The following is a 14,252-nucleotide window of genomic DNA, read 5'->3' on the forward strand; positions in this document are numbered from 1 at the left end:
TTCTAATTCTATACTTAAATGCTTTCATCACCTAACAGAGAGAAGTTATCTGAACAATCTTACCTTCTGAGACCTAAATATCAATTTTAAAAAATGCATGCAAACAGTGAACAAATCCACTAAGCTAGTCCATTTGCTTAAGCTACCCTTCTCTCCTTTTCTAACTCTAAGCCCTGGAGGCAAATTCAAGATGATTTTATTCAATAATCAAGACTATTCTTAGATATACTAATGTAATTTCTGAATGCAAATAAACTGAGAATTTATTACCTAGGAATAGGAGAGATCCAGTCATATCCACATTATTGGTTTGTAAAAAAAGGAAATTGGACAGGTGTCAGGGTATAAAATAAGTGATGGGAGTAAATTCAAGCATACTCTTATTTTAATCCATAATAAACAGATCATGTCTATCTTTGCAATCCTTAAAAAGAACACTATGAAAGTTACAGAGAAAAGAAAGATTCAACAAAAACACAAGTACACAGATAACACATCTAATGAATAAACCAGCCAATTAGGCACTATTATTTCTAATAGTACTATATTCTTTCTTTGCATTATGGTACATGAAATGAGTAGGCTATCTGGAGCTTGGGTGGGGAGAACCATTTAAAAAATATTTTTTCTAATATTTTACTTTGATTACTAATCCAAACCAAAGGAATATTTTTACTTAGATCTACAGAGGCAGGTGCTTAGGAATTTTTTGTTTATTTACTTAATGCTTATTCTAGCAATTGCAACTTATAATATCCATCCGATTGAAAGAGTAACTGGTTAGTAACTAGGTTAGTTTTGATTTTTATAACACATGATCCAAAATCAATTGCAACCTGCTTCAAATTAAGTACTCTAAATCTCTTATAAACTGTATTTTAGATGTGTTGGATATGATGGCTTGTCACTTAACATTTGTTCCATTCTCCTTCAACTGTACATTATTTCACAACTGTGGCAAGAGGCCTAAAAACTACAGTTCCCAGAGTCCCTTGCAGCTAGGATTCTGGGCACAGATTGGTTCTGCCAATAAGATGAACTGGAGGAGAAGGGAAGTAGAGGGTTTCTAAGAATGATGTTTGCAAGTTGGTTTTTGTTGTTGGTAGTAATGCTCAGTCACTAGCTTCCCGGGATGGAGAGGCACTTTGCAGCAGTTCCTCTGATCAATGGAACACAGGCAAAGAGTGTGTTCTTGATGTCAGCAGCTCCAGTGGTGACTCCCATTCCCAGTCTGTGGCAGTGAGGGAAGCAAACCTGGGCCAGTTCAGGTGAGCTGCCTGGGAATCACCTCATGAAGCTTAGCCAAGATCCTATCCTTTCCTTTAAGTAGCAACCTTCCTTTCCACCTCGTGAGCAACTAATTCCCTTATCAAACCCCTTTCTGTTTATAGTAGCTAGGATTTTCCCCCTTATCTGCAACCTGACTGATAGAGAAAGCGAAGGCAGAGATGAGAGCATTCTGTACACCAAGATGGCAGGGAATGCCGTGGGCGAACCCTGAAGGAGGAAAGTTTGTACCCATCTGGCAAACACAGTTACACACTGCAAAACCAGCCATGGCTACCTAAATTAAGGCTGACAGCATTTTAGGACCTGGGGTTGAGAAAAAAAAAAAAAAACTTATAAAGGCTGGGAAATAACTATGGAGAACACTGGAGAGAGAAGGGGAGAGAGAAGGAGACAAGGACAAACAGAATAACATCATACACTTGGGGAAGAGGACTGTACACCAAGTCCTTCAAGTGACCTTGAGAAAGCAACTGAAGTGTGAGGCTGCTTCCTGTCATTGCTCTGCAGGGTGTGTATCATAGCCTCACAGAGCCGGGCTTAGGAGTTCTCAGACAGAGACTTAGGGGACCTTTCCATGTGAGAAATACAAAGCAATGGGTCCCTGCAGCTCTTCTGTAGGCATGGATTAAAACTGGAGGGGGTGTATGTGCAATATTATGATAGCTAGAAGTATCCATAACATGCATTTTAAACAGAAATCTGTTCAATTTTAAAAAAGAAATGAATCCAAATTTTTTAAAATTCAGACAATACAAAGAACTGATAAATTAATTATGGTAAACACTGATTTTGTTTCTGATCAGTTAATAAAAAGATTACAAATATTTTAATAATTCAACAGAGTAGTCTGAAAAACTCTGAAGTAATATGTTTCACAAATAAGAGTTCTACTGAAACTATAGCCTTAATAAGAGAACAAAATATATCTTACAGCTTTGACTTACTGTTTCAGCCTCATACATACTGCCTTACCCCCTTCTTCAAAGGTACCTATCCTCTTCCTTGTTCTCCCTGAAACACACACACACACACACACACACACACACACACACACATACATTCACACTCAGGATCCCTGCAAGTGCTGTTCACTCTGCATTAATTCTTCCTTCATATCACTTTCTTACGTAAGCATTCCTCACCTCCTACCCCACAGGTCTAATTTCCTATTTCTGCCTTCATGTATTTCTGGTTGCTATATTGAAATCATACAGACTAGATAATTCATAAAGAATTGAAACTTATTTATCTCAAGGTTTTAGAGGCTGGACAATCCAAGAATATTGCTTTGGCATCTGCTCAGCATCTGGTGAGGGACATCTTCCTGGTGGGGAATCTGCAGAGACCCAAGGAGGCATCACATGACAAGACAGCAAGCTTGATGACTTGGGTCTTTTTCCTAATAAGCCACTTATACTATCATGAGGACCCCAGCCTTATGACCTATTACTTCGACCTCCAAAAGTCCCTCTTCCAAATACCATTAACATACAACTCTAGGGATTAAGTTTCAACAGGAGTTTTGGAGGGACAAATACCTAGACTACATCACTGCCCTTTACATTTTTCCTGAACAATACTTAATACAGATTTACAGGTTGACCTCTTACCAGCAGACATGCATTCTGCAAGGTAAAGGGTCAAGTCTGGTGTTTTTTTTGTTTGTTTGTTTGTTTTTTTTTTTTAGTGCCTTAGGTGCCTTGGGAATGTTGAATGCTTAAAAAGCTGAATAAACAGTATTATTAATTCCTTTCCATAGTCTATATACTAGACTCTATTTCTAAATTCTAAAGGATGTAAATTTTGGAAAAACCAAAAATTATCATCCTGTTATCAAGACTATACTTCTAAAGGCATTAACAGAAACTAGTTAAGCAAATGCATAAAATTTATTTTAGAAGTTCAAGTGGAAAGCTCCTCTCTCCCTATTATGTATCTCATTATTATCTCCAAAAATAATTACAAGTGACCTCTTTAACCTTGCAAGTCAAAGGTCTGTCTAGGGTGGAAGAGAGGCAAGGGTGACCTCAAGCTCCCAAAGGACACTGACTCTGTCAGTGGGGAAATGACCCACCGACTCGAATATTCAATTCTAGAGTCAATTATGCAGCAACCTCTCTGCAGCCCCTAGGAGATGATAATAAGTCAACACTCTACTTCTTATTATAACCACTCTGCATGACTGTTGACAATGTGCCAAAGGTATACTCAGCATTTCACACTCATTATTCCATCTGCTCCTCACAACCATCTTAGAAGGATCATTATGCCCATTTCACAGATGGGGGAATGGCGCTAAGCTGAATTTCACTCCAGGCAATCTAGTTCAATCTTAAAATGCCTCCCTGGAGTGGTTGGAAGGGTCTCTGCATGAGATGTAAGTACCCAAAATGAATGGCATTAACTCCTCTTTGAACAGCTCTAATCTAGGGCTTTTATCTTCTCTTATATCATCAAGAGAAGAGAATCACAAAAGCTAATGGATATTCAACTGACCATGTAGGATCACTATTCTTCCAGTCTTCCCAGGGACCAAACTATGCCAGACTCCAACTCAATATTTAGTTCCGTCAGTTTGTCCTTACATAATTCTTTAGTTATCTTAATACTTCCATGCCACTCTTCAGAACACTTCCTAATTTGTCTTAGAGTAAAAACATAAAATTGCACAGACAAGGGCTGACAGCCTAATTTCAACATTCATTATACCATGGGCTAACTGCATAATGAGAGCGTTCACTCAATTCCTTCCTAAAAATATAAGCTGAACATCCACATGCAGTAAATACAAGAATTTCATCACATTTTTCTCTCAAAAATTAGATTTTGAGGTGTCTTCTTCAAAGCAATGATAAAGCCTTCACCACAATGTGTCTCAATTTTGGAACCTACTTCTCTAGACTTTCAAGAGAAATGTGTGGAAGCACTCATATACCCATCTCTCAGAAATACTGTATGATGTCTGACTAACATCTTTTCTACACAGTTCTTTAAATCGTAAGTAAGATTTGGCTTTAGAAAATACAGATAAACAGTGATTTAAGATGTTCTGGAACTTCCTCCTGCCACCCTGCCCTTCCATTTTAAGGCAGAATTAGTTAAGTATGTAGACTAAGCATTTTCAATGTCACCATCCCTCTGGTAAGTAAAATTTTATTAAACCTTCAAACTACCTTGATGCTTTAGCTAGATTAAGATATATGCCCAAAAAAAGGGGAACAAATTATTTCCAAAGGACATCATTACAGTAATTGAATCTTTCTAGAAATAGGATTTCTTTTGAATTAGGAAAAGAGTCTATAAGAGTTCCCCTTTCAAATCTAACCAAGCGCACTAATAAAGCAGCAGTTCTCTGGAGCAGTTTCCTTAGTGACTTTCCAACTTGCCAAGGTCTCCTTTAAATAAGTTACATGCAATCAATGGCATCAGACAGACACTAGCATCCTTCTCCAGTGATCCTCTCTTCTGAGCATCTCTAAGCCACCACTCACCATATTAGAGTTGTTTATACTGCATTTTCAGCCAGGCATCAACGACAGAAAAGCCTACAGTCTCCCTTGTAAACTTCTAAACAAATTAACCATTCATTAGCCAGGAAGCCAAAGGATTTGACTTGCTAATTAGTCACATGAATAATATTTTCCCCTGCTGAAACAAACACCAGTCCTTACCTGTAATATCGCAATAACCTTAACCACAAAACTATATAGATTCCTTCTAGCTTTTCCCCACGCGATATTTCCTATGTACATTTAAATTCATGCAAACCGACTTAGCTTTGCCCGTGTATCTTTGCATCCTTCCCCTCTTTTTACATAAAGTATGGTTTGCTTATATCATTTATTAAAATGAACCCAAGAAATATGGAGAGAGAGAGAGAGAGAGAGAGAGAGAAAGTAATATTATATAAATCCTACCATCCTATTTTGGCATTCCCTTCTAAAAACCGTATTTTCATCGTCAGCTTTGAAAACTTTCTGGCTTCGAGTTATCTTAGTTCTCCGCCTCCTGCTAGTTAAAAATCAATTCCCAAGTGACAGCTTCTGAAGGGAAAGACACACGTGCACGCCACTAAAATACAAATTCGTTTTCGCCTCTAAGCCACTAACCGCGTCCCCTTCAGCTCTGAGCTCTGATTTATCGGCTCTACCATCTGAAGCACATCCCGCAATCCCTTACCGCACGGCAGGCTCGCCTGTTTTGGTCGTGCCTAAGTTTGCCCGGTAAACAGGTCACCCACAGTGAATGGAAAGGCCGAGGAAGAGCAGGAACTCACCCAGGCGGTCAGACCCCGGGTGTACGAGGCGACCTGTCGCGCCCTCTCCTCCCAGAGGGCACGGAGTCCGCAGAACTAGGGCAGAAAAGAGGCTTCTCGCCGCTCCCCTCCGCAGACCGTTGGCGGCGCCCGGGTCGCCGGCGCTTTCTGCAGGGTATCACGGCGGGAAGATCCACGCGGCCAAATAGTTACAATGCTCTCCAGGGAGCTGGAGAGAAAAAGCTCTTTTGCAACCAGGTCGGGGCGGTCCTAGGTCTAACTTCCACCCCTTGACCTATTTTGGAGCGTGAGAATGAAAGGAAGATGGGGTGGGGGGGACTGGAGGGAGCGAGAGCGCGCGGGGTGCTGGTGCGCGCGGGGCTGTGGGGAGCGCGCGCGCGCGCCCGGACTCGTGTGGGGCTTTGACTGAGAAGTTGGAGGGAGCAAGGCCCTGGAGGCCTCCTGCTCCGAGGCTGGCTGACCCGCTCCTTCCGCCGCAGCCTGAGTCCCTCCCTAGCCAGACCCTTCCCCGCGCGGGAACGAGCTTCCGGAGCTTGGGAGGCTTGGGGCAGTCCTGGAAACAGTAGCTGGACGATCGGCCGCGGCCCTGGGGGCGCGGGCTCCGGCTCCAGTCACCACCCCGCCTCCCAGACCTGCCCTCACCTCTCAGGAGGCGGCGCTCGGGCTCCGGCTGTCCGGGAACTCAGGCCCGCGGCGTCTCCGGGTCCGGAGGACAAGCAGACTCAGTGGGGCGGCGGGCGCCTAGCGAGCCAGGGAAGTGTCTCCTCCCCGCCCCGTCCTCTCCGAACATGCCAGGGAAGTGAGGCTCGATCGCTCCCTCCCTGCCTGAGGCCGGGGGTGACCTTCCTGCCTCCTCCCCCTCGATCGTCTCTGGCTTGGCCCGTCCCCCGTGGGCGAGGACACCGAGGCGGGTACACCTGGTCGGCCCAAAGCGGTGCAACGCAGTACCTGGGGTGACAACACCGTGACGCTTTAGCACGTCTTTTCTCATTTGGTCCTGGCAACCACCTACTTCAACGAAAATGCCCCCCATTGGGTACATGTATACATGGGTAACAAGATCAGAGGGTTTTGCATAGTCCAGAGTGCCCCTGCGTAGACCCTCTGAATCTTTACTGAAACAGCATGCTCAATCTGTTAAGTTTTTGCCAAAGGAGCCCCATCAAAGTAGCATCTCTCAGGACAGAATGGAACCTAGCAGCTTTTGCCGAAAATGGGACACACAAACCCCGCCTATGACTCCTGTAATGATATTTCTGCTAGGTCCTTAGTGTAAAAACATGCAACCCCTATCAGTAAACTACTCAGTTGTTATCAGGGGTCTATGTATTTAAAAAAAAAACAAAAAACAAAAAACAAAAAACTCTTGTTTTCCAAATGGAAAGATTCACATATTGCTTTGCGGATCTTTAGGTAAAGGTTGGGGCTCCTAATCCCATGGGGTGTGGGGACCACTTCACCTTGTTTTTCCAGTCATGTGCATTTGTGTAGACCCAGCTGTATGTCCCACATAGACACTGGTATATTCAAGGTGCTACTAAAAGGGCCTACTGGAGACCAGCAGACAGTTTCTAATTTTGGAACAATTTTCTAGTGCCACAGTATATTGAGGTGGGGTAGGGGGAACATCTGCTTGGGCCTCTTTATTGTCATGCCAAGGATAATCGGGTATTGCCTTTTTCTGTAAAAATCTCCTTTTTCCGTATAGTGAAGGGGCTAGGTAGGTCATGAGCGTGGTTTTACAGATTCTTCTTGACCTGAATGCCAGCTCACAGAAATGTCACAGCTCATTTTTGTTTCCATTTAGTGAAGCTGCAACTTCAGTGCAGAGGTCATGTATTAGATACTGAAATGTTCCTTGCCTCTTCCAACAGAGCAGGACAAAGCACATTGAAATGGCATAGTGCCTGGCATATTGTAGAGATCTAATAAATACTTGTTGAGTGAATGAGATCTAAATGAGTGTGATAAACAGGAAAGTGGCCTGGTTTAAATATTTCAGGAAAACATTCACCTTCAGATGAGGTAATTAGGGAAGAAATCCTAGAGGTAGTGACAGGTGAGGAATTTTGATACAAGGAACTGGCTTAGGGGGAGGAAGTATGTCTAGTGTTATTTCAAAATATTGTCATGGCAGAGATTCTTAACTTTTTGTAGAAACAAGCCCTTACGAGAATGTGATAGAAGCTCTAGAGCACCATATATAATAAATGATAAAGATATTTGCATATGTTTTCTGGGAGTTCTGCTTCTAGCTGAAGCAGATCTGTAGAATCTCTAAAGTCTGCAGACTTGAATTTCCAATTGCTTGTTGGGAAGCAAGGAGAAAGATAAAGACATTGCATTAGTCAGCTGTCTGCTCCTGTGACAAAATACCTGAGATAAACTACTTAAGAGGAAGAAATGTTTATTTTGGCTCACAATTTCAGAGTTTTCAGTCTATGGTAGGTTGGCTCTGTTGTTTTGGGGCTTGTTGTAAGGCAGCACATCATGGTGGTAAGAGTTTGACAGAGCAAAGCTGTTCATCTTAAGGTGGCCCAGAAGCAAAGAGAGGAAAAGGAGGAGCTAGAATCTGAATATCTTCCTCAAGGACACACCCCTCAATGATCTAATTTCCTTCCACTAAGCCCCACCTCCTAAATGTTCCACCTACTCCCAATAGCACCACAGGCTGGAGTCCAAGTCTTTAGCTTATTGGCATTTGGAGGACATTTAAGATCCAAACCATAACACAGATTATTCTAGTGGAGGCCATGAGGAAGAGGCATTTACTTTCACGACTACCAGCAGTATTTGAATAATGGCGGTACAAATAGAAAAGTGTGATATAAAGAAAATTTGTACACTAGAAAAACATAGCCAATTTTTTAAATATGTTCTTTTCATATATAAGAATTTTATAACTCAGCAAAAAGGGAAATGGGATAGATAAAATAGGATTATCTAAATATTGACAACTGTGGATGCTGGGTGAGCACATGGGGTTATTGTATTATTGTCTCATTGGGATTGACATTTTTCATGGGAAAAAATTTGATGAACTTTTACTCTCAGGTAATCATAACCAGTCCTATGGCATTTCCTAGAATGCAGAATTTGTAATTTTGAAGAAAAGAAAGGAAAAAGGAAAGAATATAAAGAGGCCAGTGATGCTACACATAAGATCAATATTAACAAGTCAAGTCTTTTGTTGTTGTTTCTTTTTAGATATACATGACAGTAAAGTGTATTTTGACATATTACACATATATGGAGTATATTTATTCTAATGAGAATTCCATTCTTGTGGTTGTACATGATGTGAAGTTTCACTGGTGGTGTATTCCTATATGAACAGAGGAAAGTTATGTCTGATTCATTCTACCATCTTTCCTGTTCCCATCCCCTTTCCCTTCCCTTCATTCCCCTTTGTCTAAGCAAATGAACTTCTATTCTTCCCTGCCCGTCTTATTATGTGATGGCATCAACGTATTAGAGAGAACATTTGGCTTTTGGTTTTGGGGGTTTGGCTTATTTCACTTAGCATAACAAGTTGAGAATTTATAGAAATAGTCGATTTCTCTTGAATGAATTATAACTTATGTTCGCCATAGTCTTGACAGAAACAGTCTGACCATTGTGAATACCAAACAGCATTCCCTATTTCTTTATAATCTTATACTTCAGTTTGTACTGCTTAGTTAACTAAGTTTCTTTAATATTACATTATATAATTGTATAATGCATATTTTCATGTCATATATACTATATATTATTACTCATTTTTGCTCTATATTATTATCATATTATAAAATTATTATTATACTGCTTAACTAATGGAGTCCCTTTGTGAGTTAGCTCTTTAGGTCTGGCAGATACCTCCTGGAACAGCAAGGGCAGGCCATGATCTGCTGAGTACTCCTTGCTTGCTGCCTTTTTCTGAGCAAGGCAGCCACAGTGGTAACTTACACATAGGCTGGCATTGCTCATCATGTGGCTAATCCAGCCAGGGATTGCTGCCCCCCACCCAGTGGAACTACATAACCTGTCCCGTGGCCTATGCAGCAGTCTCCTGAAGAACACTGCCAAATAGGTATGCGCCGTGTTGAATGGTGATGACATGAGCAGATCAGGTCTCTCTACCTGAGGTGTCTTAGAGGCAGGGCTGGGATTTGAACTCAGGCAGTGAGTTTGCTGCCTGAGAAATCACTCTGTTCACTACCTCAAGAGAAGCACAGATAGTTAAACTATGTCACATGCATGATCAAGTCACATTAGTGGGAGCAACAGGTGCCTTGATGACTGAGGCGCTCACCCTCCTGTACTTCCTGGCACTGCCGAGTTTCCTCATGGATGATCCAGAATGTTCTGAGTTGTTTATGATTGTGGAGACTAATGTATGTTCTTCCTTCCTTCCTCATGTAGTTCCATAATAAAGTAATATCAATGCAGATCACGTTTCCTTCTTTATGACTTGAGCCAACACAGCCATATAAACTACTCTTGCCTATAATACCATTATGACAGGAAATAGAGCTACAACTTCCTTTCATGGCTTTGTCTTGGGTAGCAGTCTTCTTCTAATGCAAACAGAAGATGTACCTTTTAAGAGGTTATCTTAAAATAAATTTCTGCAAATCAAGCCACATTTTCCAACTGACATTTTATTAGTAAAATAAATATTTTTGCAGAAAATGTTTTTCTGAACCATATGAAAATTATATTTAGAATTTAATAGCTATTATTTTAACCACTTATTGAAGGAAGTATGGAATAAAAATAAGATCAATAAATACTAAAACCAAATTATTTCATGATCCTGCTGCTTGAGGTTCTTTACCAGCTCTCCCTGGTCTTATTAGATAACACAAATCACATATAGTGGAGTGTAGCACTGTCTTAACCTGGGTCCAACTATCTTGCTGGGTCCAAGGAAAATCATGAGATTTCTCCAGCTCATGCAATCCCACGCTCAACACTTCTAGTATCTTAAAGTATGGCATTTATGTAAAGAATTCACATGAGTTCTTTTCCTAGAGCTGTTGATCATTATCTTACCCATTTTATCCTCATTACGTATCACAGTCTCAGTATTTAGTGATAACTTATTTTTTAAAATATTTTCCTTTAGTTGAAAATGGACCTTTATTTATTTATTTATATGCAGGACTGAGAATCAAACCCAGTGCCTCGCAAACGCTAGGCAAGCGCTGTACCACTGAGCCACAACCCCCAACCCCTTAGTGATAACTTAATGTATTTGAATTCAGTTTGTATATATTGCCATACTCTCAAAATGTGCTACATGATGTTTGTGTCACAATTTCATTCATTTCAACTCTAACCACCTTCTACATTCAAGGCCCTGGCCTACGTCCTGGCTGTTAACCATTTGGAATGCTTATCTGTTATCGGTATAATGAAGAATTTTAAAAACTGCTGTGTTTTAACCAAGGTCTTCCTTTCAGAGTCATCTCGCATTTTTTGAGTGTTTGCTACCTAACCAGGGGAATGGTAGAAAGGGGTGAGACCAGCTTCAGCTTATAGGAAGAAACTGAGGTGCTGTAGTCTCCGCAGAACAATCCCTTCAGCAAACTGGAGACAAAACAGTTCCACAATAGGAGCAGATAAAGATCAAGCTTTAAGGCCTTATTAGTTTCAAGGGATTCTTTACAACAAACCTGTCAGACTGGCCTGAGGATCGAAGAGCTCACAGCTGCTTATGATTCAAATCAGCACAATCTAGAAATGGGAGTGCTAACCCAGCATCCTGGGATGTGCAAGGGCTGGCACCCCAGTGTGCTGTCTGCCTAAGTCCTCCAGCCTTTTTGGTGTCACAGTCTGGAGCGGCTGCCTTTGTCCAACAACTGTGATCCTCCACACCTGTGAATGCTGTAACCTTCTCGGGTCAAGAGTGAATTTCCCAGCATGGTGGATCAGATGGCTTCTCATTTGACAGGGCTCCTTTTTTTTTTTTTTTATTTTTTGGTCCAGAAGAGAAACAATCTGTTTCCTCACTGTCATCCTGAATTGTGTGAAAACTGACCTGCCAGATCTCACTATTTTTCAGGCACCTGATCTCCATTCTCTATCTTTCTCCATAATCTTTTTTTAGACAACCTCACTCACTTTTCTCACTGTAAGGAGAAACTCTGTGGAGATGGCTCAAAAATCTGTACCTCTTACCTGGTCTTCTCATAAACCTCTAGATCCATTTTGCTGGTGTCTTGACATGTCCATCAAGGTGACTCAATATATTTGAAGTGAGGTTCTATGCCCTACATGAACCTAATCCAGCTGCTCTTTGCTTTCTTCTACAAATCTTGGCCTCCCTGTCATCTGGCACAGTCCTAGACTCTTGCTTCTCCTTGCCTTCTACATCATGTTGGCAACCACCATCTGCCCATTTTATCTTTGCAATATATTTATTCATCAATTTCTCTCTCTTTTAATTGTTTCTACCCTAGTTTTATTTGTTAAATTTTTTCCTACCTAGCTGATTATAATAATTGCTTAATCTAGTGTCCTAACTTTTAAATCCATCTCTTCCATGAAAACTTTTAGCTTTTTCCTGGAACTTATCTCTCTGTCCTGAGAATTTAGTAGTTCTTGTCTATGTCTCTCTTATCACACTTATCACCACTCTTCATAAAAATGTTTATACTTTCATTCACTTTTTCAACAAATATTCAGTGGCAATTTATGCCTGGCACTCTGCTAGATAAACAATGGTGAGTAACACAGATAAAATACCCACTTCCAAGGCACTTATAATCTAGTGGGACAACAGACATTAACCTGGTCATCACAACTATAACAAATAACATATGCAATCTCCAAATGTAACAGTATCTTAAAGGAAAGTGTCAGAGTTTCCACAGTAGAGATCATGTTCTGTAAGCCTTCCAGAGGGAGAACAGGTATAGGATTCCTTTTTGTATCCTCCAGATCTAGCCCAGAACTGTACAGTTGGAGAATTCAGTGAGTTTTTGTTGAAGAAACATATTCATCTTCTGACATAGAAGTGTGTGATTTTTTTTTTTGACTACACAGTACACAATTAAATACACAGCAGGTATATCTTCGAATGATGACCTTGACATTGTGCCACTTAAGCTGTTTGCTTTGTTTCTATTGCCACAAATCCATGGGTCATCTGTCTCCAAATATATCCTCTTTCTTTTGTCAGCAAGACGATATGTAAAGCTTGTTATCCCAGTAACACTATCAAGAGTATTCTTTATGGAAAAAGTTTGTATACACACTTTATTAAATTACTGTAGTCACCAATATATAAGCCAATGCTCCCTCTTCTTTCTAGGTGATAAGGTTTGCTGAAGAGGTAGAACCTTTATTTTGCCTCCTGGGAAACTGGGTCACCCTTCAGATGTCATTTACCCACTTCCTCTCCATCTCTAAAGTTATTTAGGTGTTACCTCTGCATCTTTTCTTACTTTCTGTCATGTTGCTCTTTCCTCCTCTGCTATTTGTGGTCCTGTAAATTTTTGGAGTCAGCTTTTTGCTGGAACAGTGAGTGACATATATCACTTGGTTTATATCATTTCTATTTTTTTCCAGTGTGATTATGTAATACTTTTCAAGAAGCACTCTCAGATACAGAATCTCAAGTCTGATTTATGCCTGGGGTTTTTGTTTGTGTGTATGTTTTATTTTTAGCTTGGAACAGACAATTCATGACCATGCTTGTAAGTACTTGTGTGATTCTCCATGGAGAATTGGGAAAAATAGAGAGTGAATTTTGAGATGGTTGGTTTTTATTTTTTTCCTCATGATTTTTTGGAATTGGGGGGGATGCAAGTATAGAAAATTTTAGAATAAATTAACATTTAAAGACTAGGTGCTACAGTTCATAATAGCAAACTATGAAACCAGTCTAGATGTTCATAAATGGGTGAATTGATAAAGAAAATGTGATTATATATACACAATGAAGTTTTATTCAGCCATAAAGAAAAGTGAAATTCTATCAATTGCAGGAAAATGGATGGAACTAGAGACCATCATCTTAAGTGAAATAAGTCAAGTTCAGAAGGTCAAGGGCCATATGCTTCCCTCATATGCGAAAGCTAGAGAAGAAAAAGGAAAAGAAAGATGGGGGTGGAGCTCATGAGAATCAAAGAGAGATCAATGGAGGAAAGGGGCCAAGGGGTGAGAGGTAAGGACTGAGAGGGAAATTTCTGGGGAGTGATATTGGCCAAATATTATTGTTACATTGTGTGCACAAGAGAATATGTAACAATAAATCCCTCATTTAAAAAAAAAAACTTTTAAAAAGACCAAGTGCTAATATATATTAATAGAATTCACTATGGTAAAATAGTCTCAGAAAATTATGTAATAAGAAAATTTTGTTAGAAAATGAGCTGCCATCATTAAAGCACAGTGGCCTTCTGAGATCAATAAAGGCAAAGCTACAACTGTGGTATTTTCCTCAGGGTTCCTCCAACCAGAACTCGGTGACCCTAACCTCAGTCTAGACCTCGGGGCCTTAAGTTACCTATCTGAAAAGTGAGAGCTGAGTTAGAAGATCACTGAGGTGCCTCACAATTCTTAAAACAAAAAGCATTCTGCTTGGATCTGGAAAGTTGTACAATAGAGGGGGCTTTGGTGCCTCTTTTTTATTGTATTCATTTATGACTTAAAGATTCAGTAGAAGGCTCCTATTTTCCAAGCTAAATTTCAGAGG

General features: G+C 40.4%; 1 protein-coding gene across 10 annotated transcripts in view; it reads right to left on the reverse strand.

Annotated features, from left to right (window-relative positions):
• Window positions 1-6,412, reverse strand: part of Trmt9b (tRNA methyltransferase 9B (putative)) — a 55,528-nt gene extending 49,116 nt beyond the window's left edge. For 7 of the 10 annotated variants that reach the window (XM_047550333.1, XM_047550331.1, XM_047550329.1 and 4 more), the window contains exons 1-2: window positions 6,209-6,412; window positions 5,567-5,774 (exon numbers count right to left, since the gene is read on the reverse strand). The gene's annotated coding sequence lies outside the window, so the exon portion shown is untranslated. Of the gene's footprint in view, window positions 1-5,207; window positions 5,295-5,566; window positions 5,775-6,208 lie in introns of those variants that run through there. The other 3 variants (XM_047550325.1, XM_047550323.1, XM_047550326.1) reach the window with 2 other exon arrangements.
• Between the last annotated feature and the right edge of the window lie 7,840 nt (window positions 6,413-14,252).

The sequence above is a fragment of the Sciurus carolinensis genome, chromosome 4, assembly GCF_902686445.1.
Source record: "Sciurus carolinensis chromosome 4, mSciCar1.2, whole genome shotgun sequence".
Classification (NCBI taxonomy): Eukaryota; Metazoa; Chordata; class Mammalia; order Rodentia; family Sciuridae; genus Sciurus; species Sciurus carolinensis.